This window comes from Procambarus clarkii, chromosome 35, assembly GCF_040958095.1.
Source record: "Procambarus clarkii isolate CNS0578487 chromosome 35, FALCON_Pclarkii_2.0, whole genome shotgun sequence".
NCBI lineage: Eukaryota > Metazoa > Arthropoda > Malacostraca > Decapoda > Cambaridae > Procambarus > Procambarus clarkii.
The window spans coordinates 12,636,812-12,645,263 of record NC_091184.1 but is presented as its reverse complement, the minus strand read 5'-3'; the positions used below and the strand labels follow the sequence as shown (position 1 = coordinate 12,645,263).

The 8,452-nt window shown below is 35.7% G+C and overlaps 1 long non-coding RNA gene across 1 annotated transcript in view; it reads left to right on the top strand.

Annotated features, from left to right (window-relative positions):
- The first annotated feature begins 361 nt into the window (after positions 1-361).
- LOC138371230 (uncharacterized) overlaps positions 362-8,452 on the top strand; it is a 9,152-nt gene continuing 1,061 nt past the window's right edge. Inside the window, exons 1-2 of the long non-coding RNA XR_011230350.1 lie at positions 362-728; positions 6,577-6,683. This is a non-coding gene — a long non-coding RNA (uncharacterized lncRNA). The remainder of the gene's footprint in view (positions 729-6,576; positions 6,684-8,452) is intronic.

Here is an 8,452-nt window from a genome sequence, read left to right as displayed (position 1 = left end):
ACATAACTAAAAAGGTTTCTAAAACAGTTGGTATACTGTTTAAGATCAGATATTATGTACCCTACTCTGCTCTCCTCTCACTCTATTATGCACTTATCTATCCCTATCATTCTTATGGCGTTTGTGCTTGGGGTTCAACCTCTGCAAACTACCTCAAGCCCATCATCATCCAGTAAAAATCTGCTATCAGGACAATAAATAACTCTACCTTCAGACAACACACAGCTCCCTTGTTCAAATCCTTAAACATGCTAAACAAATTCACTCCATACATTCTCCTGTGTAAATTACGTTTATAAAGCCCTTTTTCTAACTGCAAACCCTGTTCTGAAACTCTTCCTGGACAGATGTAATAGAACACATGGCCACGTCCCCACCAGACATAAATATCTCTTTGATATCCCCAGAGTCAAACTTAATCTATGTAAACACTCTATGTAAATAAAGGGACCTAGTCTATGGAACTCACTCCCTTATAATGATTTGAAAAGCTGTCCAACTTCTGCCATATTCAAAAATAAAACCAAAAAGTACCTGTAGTACTTTTTAAGTACGAGGGAGTAATGCGCAAAGCGTCCCTCACCTGTGACGTCACAGCGTCACCTGACGCCATATCAACACATCGGCCATTTTGTCGTCAGTTCAGTCATGGCGAGGACTAACCCTTCATGCAAACTGCACCTACTATCAAGAAGAAGAAGATTTTGTGTTCCACCGATAGTATTATCGTAAGTAAGCACTTATATTTTATATTTTATTAAATTAATTGATTCTATTTTTCTGTAATAAAGGTCCAAAGGGTTGTTAAGGAACAAGGGTGTAGCGATACCGACGCTCAGTGCGCTCAACTCACACCAAAGTATCACCTGTGTAGCTTCTGTAATTAGTGTTAATTAGTTATGCTATAAGATAATGAAGCGAGTATAAGATTAACTCGCTACAAGGGTACTGTGTTGGGAGGTGAGGGCTGTTACTGGTGTCTGTGGGGATGTGAGGACTTGTACCAACCACTATCACCACCAGTACCTTGTCTTGCATCCTGCTTAGTATTCCTATTGAGATATGAAGTATTATTGCATTCATATAATTATTCATTCATTGTCATTACTATTTTTATGGGCTATGTTCTGTTACCCTAATGCTTTTTACCCCTGGGCATGTCCATTTACTCTCCAGCCCTTCACAAGCCACTGCTGCACCCCCTCCATGCCCATACTTACTGTGCTTATTCTTACAGGACTGCACTGCATTATGTGGTGCTCACTGCCTGGACACCTTGATACATGCATTATAGGGTTCTGGTAGTTGTTCTACTCACCAAGCCCTTCCAAGGCCAGGCTTGACATGTGAGAGCTTGGTCCAACAGGCTGTTGCTTGGACAGGCCCCTCAGGCCCACATATCCACCACAGCCTTGTTTGTCCGGCACTTCAAAATCAAATGTTTATTTACGTAAGGTACATACATATTTTTAGGTAAGGTACTCTTTATTTGGGTAAATTTATCTTCGTAGTATTTAGCTTTGGCTCGTCTAATTATCTTGGATAGCAATAACGAGTAATTCTTTGAGAATTCTTTGGAGACAATTCCTAACCTATACTTCTCCCAACCTATACTTCTTCTCAAGGTCATCTTCACTTCTTGAAGATGTTCAGGTTTTCTCTTGAAGATGTCGACGGTTGTTCCAGCAATACTGTATTTCTTTTATTGCTGAAAACCTGTTTTCAGCCATAAAAAAATAATCCTGAATCCAGAAAAAAATCCCTTTTGTATCGTCTGGAAATTTTCAAATATTGCTGATCAAACCTGAGTCTAAATTATTTGTATATATTATGAATTACAGAGGTCCCAGGACAGGGTTTTTAGGCACTCCACTTACATTTTCCCACTCTGACTTAACCCCCATTTATACAAACTCAGTCTTATCTGTTAGCTAATAATTTATTGTACACACCATACTCAGCCTGTGTAGGGTAGTTTATTGTGCATGTGTAGTATATATATTTGTGTAGTATATTTGGTATATTTAATGCCTCTAACCTCTCCTCATAGTTCTTGTCCTTCAGTTCTGGGAGCCACTTAGTAGCATGTCTTTGCACCTTTTCCAGTTTATGTGCTTCTTAAGATATGGGCACCATACAACCGCTGCATATTCCAACTTTGGTCTAACAAAAGTCGTGAACAATTTCTTGAGTATTTCGCCATCCATGCATTTAAAAGCTCTGAATATTATCCTTTACCTGCAATTGGTTGTTGCTGTATTTATAGAATATGATTTGTTCTACTTTACATTTGTTTGTTCCTTTTTTTCAAAATTTCTTTCTGCCTCTCTCCTCACTGCCGTGTAGTTGTTTCTCTTTGTATTACTGGTATGTTTGGGGGTTTGGCCTCTTCGTATATTGATTCCATTTTTGTGTCTTTTGGTCTCTGTCCGTCTTGAAATTTCAGTTGAACAAATCCTGTTTCCTAGTTCTGCATCTTTGTTTTGGTATAAATGTTTTTGTTCCTTTATCATATATTTCACAAAATTGACATACTGTGCATTAATTCATCTCAATTACTTCCTTTCCTAACAGCAAGCCTTTCCAGTAAAATTCTTTGAATTCTTTTCTGACTTCTGGCCTAATGTTTGTTTTATCCTAGTGTGTATGATGCCTAGCGTGTGTCTGGTGCCTGTTGTGTTAAACCGAAGATAAATGCATAAGTATAGGTCAGTAATTTCTCCAGCTTTGAAAGGGGCTTTCATTATGCAGCAGTATTCCACTCTAGAGAGCACTAGCGTCTTGAAAACTATCATCATCGGTATAGCATCTCTAGTGTGAAAAGTTCTTGTTATCTATCCTGTCATTTTTCTTGCAGTTGTGACGGCTACTTTATTGTGTTCTTTAAATGTAAGACCTTCTGACATCAGTACACCCAAATCCTTTACGTTGCTTTTCCGTTCAATGTTATGATTTGACTGAGTTTTGTAAGTGGTTTCCGTTTTTATATTTTTTATTTTTTCCGTAGCGCATGAGCTGAAACTTATGTTCGTTAATCACCATGTTATTTTCTGTAGCCCATAGAAAGACCTGATTTACATCTGATTGGAGGTTTGCCGTGTCCTCTATGTTGCCTACTCTCGTGAAGATTCTAGTGTCATCTGCAAAGGATGATCAAGTACTATAGGTTGTGTCCTTGTCTATGTCCGATATGAGGATGAGAAAAAGTATTGGAGCAAGCACAGTACGCTTGGGGACTGAGCTCTTTACGGTTGATGGTCCAGATTTTATTTTGTTGACTACTACACATTGGGTTCTATTAGTCAGGAAGTTGTATATCCATCTGCCTATTTTTCCGGTAATTCCTTTTGAACGCATTTTATGTGCAATAACACAATGGTCACATTTGTCAAAGGCTTTTTTTTGTCAAAGCGTTTTGTTTGTCTTCCATGGCATCTAGTGCCATGTCAGAGTGGTCCAGCAACTGTGATAGGCAAGAGCGCCCTGTTCTGAAACCATGTTGTCTGGGGTTATGGAGATGCTGTGATTCCATGTATTTTGTGATCTTACTTCTTAGCATTCTCTCAAAGATTTTTATGATGTGCGATGTTAGTGCTATCGGTCTGTAGTTTTTTGCCTCTGCCTTATTTCCTCCTTTATGGGGCGGTGCTATCTCTGCTGTTTTTAGTATGTCAGGGACAATGCCAGTATCTTGGCTTTGTCTCCAAAGAATGTGAAGGGCCTGCGATAACGTTTTTTACAGTTCTTGATGAATATAGAGTTCCAAGAGTCAGGGCCTGGTGCAGAGTGCATAGGCATACTGTCTATGGCTTCTTCAAAATCCAGTGGGGATAGGATCACATCTGATTTATGATTTGATGTTGGTATCATATCCATGAAAAATTCATTTGGGTTATCAATCAGATGGATGGAGAGCTACACTCGTGGTGTCCCATTTTCCCAGCACTCTTTGTCATATAATGCTTTGAAACTTTTGACGGATTTGGCCTCCACCACCTTCTCACCTAACATGTTCCAACCGTTTACCATTCTGTTTGCAAAAGTGAATTGTCTTACATTTCTTCGGCATCTTTGTTTAGTTCGTTTAAATCTATAACCTCTTGTTCTTGAAATTCCAGGTCTCGGGAAATCTTCCCTATCAAGTTTATCAATTCCTGTTACTGTTTTGTACGTAGTGATCATATCTCCTCTTTTCCTTCTGTCTTCTAGTTTGGAATATTTAATGCCTCTAATGTCTCCTCATAAATCCTGCCCTTCAGTTTTGGTATGAATGTTTGTGTGCCTTCATCGTATATTTTGCAAAATATGGAATACATCTCATTTACTTTACTTTAAGAATATGGTTCGATCAATTAAAAACCCTCTTGTTCAAATTGCAAAGAGACTGAAAGAGATGCAGCATGCTCAATGGATTATATATTAGTGATTATTATTAGGATTATATATTAGTGAATCATATTAGTGATTCAATTATTATGGTCATAAAACAATAAACAAATAGTTTTGGTGTTATTACACTCTATTCACAGGTTATATATAAGTATCTGCATGTTTTGTTCACCATTACAAACCACTAAGTTGGTTTGATTTTTGTTGAGATTGTTATTTATGATAAGATTCCTTACGTTATCTGAGAATGAAGCTATGTCGGTATTGGGAAATCTATAGATGGCACTTATAGTCAAGGAGGATTTAAGGGATTTACTGGAGAACTTGGCAAAGGTATATTCACAATAGTCGTCTCTATTACTAATGAGACTATTGCAGATGAAGGTATCTTTGTAAGATATTGCTATGCCACCTCCTTTTTTTATTAGGCCTGCAGTTGTGAATGGCTTTATTATCAGCCAAGTTGTAGCATACAACATAGCATATATATGTATATGGTATACATATATATATATATATATACATATATATATATATATATATATATATATATATATATATATATATATATATATATATATATATATATATATATATATATATATATATATGTTATGTTACAACATAACAGGCCAATTACACTGGATTAATCTTTGTGTTTAGATAGGAGATGCCTCGTATGGGCCAATAAGCCTTCTGCAGCCCCTATGTTTATCCCTTATGTATCCCCCCATGTTTTCACCTTCATTGTATTATCACCTGACCTAATGCGGGTATAAAATCAACTAATATATATATATATATATATATATATATATATATATATATATATATATATATATATATATATATATATATATATATATAACTGAAAACTCACACCCCAGAAGTGACTCGAACCCATACTCCCAGATGCCACGCAACTGGTATGTACAAGACGCCTTAATCCACTTGACCATCACGACCGGACATAATGAGGTGATAGCCGAGGCTATTTGAACTTTGCCGAGGTGCCGAGGTGCTTGTTCGCATATATATATATATATATGTCGTACCTAGTAGCCAGAACTCTCTTCTCAGCCTACTATTCAAGGCCCGATTTGCCTAATAAGCCAAGTTTTCCTGAATTAATATATTTACTATAGTTTTTTTCTTATGAAATGATAAAGCAACCCTTTTCTCTATGTATGAGGTCAATTTTTTTTTATTGGAGTTAAAATTAACGTGGATATATGACCGAACCTAACCAACCCTACCTAACCTAACCTAACCTATCTTTATAGGTTAGGTTAGGTTAGGTAGCCGAAAAAGTTAGGTTAGGTTAGGTTAGGTAGGTTAGGTAGTCGAAAAACAATTAATTCATGAAAACTTGGGTTATTAGGCAAATCGGGCCTTGCATAGTAGGCAGAGAAGTGCGTTCTGGCTACTAGGTACGACATATATATATATATATATATATATATATATATATATATATATATATATATATATATATATATATTCAAAATTCGTCAGTGTACTACATTTTTGTTGTTGCTTTTAGGTGATGCTTTTAACCAGTGTACGTGGGTCTGATTGTGCAACCACAGTTCGAAGAATAATGAAGATATGAACAATATTATATTTTTATATTTATTATATTTCTATCACTTGCTCTTAAGATTGTTTCATTTAATAGAGGTTGGGCATAATTGTTCTCTGCTGCTAATAGAACTGACTGACTTAGCTATAGGAAAATGTAAACTTAATTGGTTTATCCATTACAGTATTTTGCAGTTTATTTCATGATCCTGTGCTTAATACTTGCATAAATAGTAGATTACAAAATGCATTTTTATATCATTAGTATTGAATAATAATAATGCAAATAATTGGCTTATAAATGATGTACAATTAATTGGTAGGTGATATTATATTATTAATATTTTTTCATTCTTGCAAAGCCTTAACAAAGTCATTAACATGTTAATATAAACTTGATCACCTTCCACTTATTTTCTCATGTGCTACCTACATGTACAAAACCTTATTCCTAAATGCATATTTTGTTCTGAAACTTGTCCTTTATATGTTGTGTATCACCATCTCTGGAGAGTTTTATCTGATTGATGTATAAATTACTTTTAATTTTACAGAATATTATTGTTATACTGAATTTATTATTATATAAATAACTTAATTTTACAGAATCATCTATCAACGCACATCCACAAGTTGAGGAGGAGGATGTGACCTTCCAGATGTCTGAAGTACTGAAACAGGCACCAAACAGGCCTGGTGGATCTAGGTACAAGGTAAAATAATTTAAATTTTTTTTTTTTTTTTTTACTAATTGTCCGATATATATATATATATATATATATATATATATATATATATATATATATATATATATATATATATATATATATATATATATATATGTATGTGTGTGTGTGTGTGTAATTACCTAAGTGTAGTTAAAGGATGAGACCGTCTTCCCAGCACTCTTTGTCATATAACGCTTTGAAACTACTGACAGTCTTGGCCTCCACCACCTTCTCACCTAACTTGTTCCAACCGTCTACCACTCTATTTGCGAAAGTGAATTTTCTTATATTTCTTTAGCATCTGTGTTAAGCTAGTTTCAATCTATGACCACCTGTTCTTGAAGTTCCAGGTCTCAGGAAATCTTCCCTGTCGGTTTTATCAATTCCTGTTACTATTTTGTATGTAGTGATCATATCACCTCTTCTGTCTTTTAGTTTTGGCATATTTAATGCCTCTAACGTCTCCTCGTAGCTCTTGCCCTTCAGTTCTGGGAGCCACTTAGTAGCATGTCTTTGCACCTTTTCCAGTTTGTTGATGTGCTTCTTAAGATATGGGCCAACTTCTGTTGTTGGGCACCACACAACAGCTGCATATTCTAGCTTTGGCGTAACAAAAGTCATGAACAATTTCTTTAGTATATCACCATCCATGTATTTAAACGCAATTCTAAAGTTAGAAAGCGTAGCATAGGCTCCTCGCACAATATTCTTTATGTGGTCCTCAGGTGATAGTTTTCTATCTAGAACCACCCCTAGATCTCTTTCTTTATCAGAATTCTTTAAAGATTTCTCACATAATGTATAGGTTGTGTGGGGTCTATGTTCTCCTGTTCCACATTCCATAACATGGCATTTATTAACATTAAATTCCATTTGCCAAGTGGTGCTCCATATACTTATTTTATCCAGGTTTTCTTGAAGGGCATGACAATCATCTAAATTTCTTATCCTTCCTATTATCTTAGCATCATCAGCAAACATGTTCATGTAATTCTGTATACCAACTGGTAGATCATTTATGTAGACAATAAACATCACTGGTGCAAGAACTGAACCCTGTGGTACTCCACTTGTGACATTTCTCCAGTCCGATACATTGCCTCTGATTACTGCCCTCATTTTTCTATGTCAGAAAATTTTTCATCCATATTAGAAGCTTACCTGTCACCCCTCCAATATTTTCCAGTTTCCAGAACAACCTCTCTATGTGGAACTGTCGAATGCCTTTTTTAGGTCCAAATAGATGCAGTCAACCCAACCATCTCTTTCCTGTAATATATCTGTTGCTCGATCATAGAAACTGAGTAAATTCGATACACAGGATCTTCCAAATCGAAAACCATACTGTCTGTCTGAAATTATATCATTTCTCTCCAGGTGTTCTACCCATTTAGTTTTAATTATTTTTTCCAATATTCCAATTCCAATTTTTTCCAATAATGTGTGTGTGTGTGTATGTATATTTGTGTTGTTGAATATGACCGAAAGTCATAGTCTTTCTGCCCCCTCCTTACTGCTATTGTTGTTTCTCGCATCTTTGTATTGCTTGTATGTTTGGGCAATTTTTCCCCTTTTCCTAGTTCTGCATCTCTGCTTTAGTATAAATTTTGTTGTGCCATTATCATATATTTCACAAAACTTGACATACATCTCATTTACTTCATGTCCTAACAGCAAGTGTTTGTCAAATTCCTTAAGGAAATATCTGAGTTCCCCATAATGACCTCTCCACAAGTCAGGTTTTTCAACTGCTT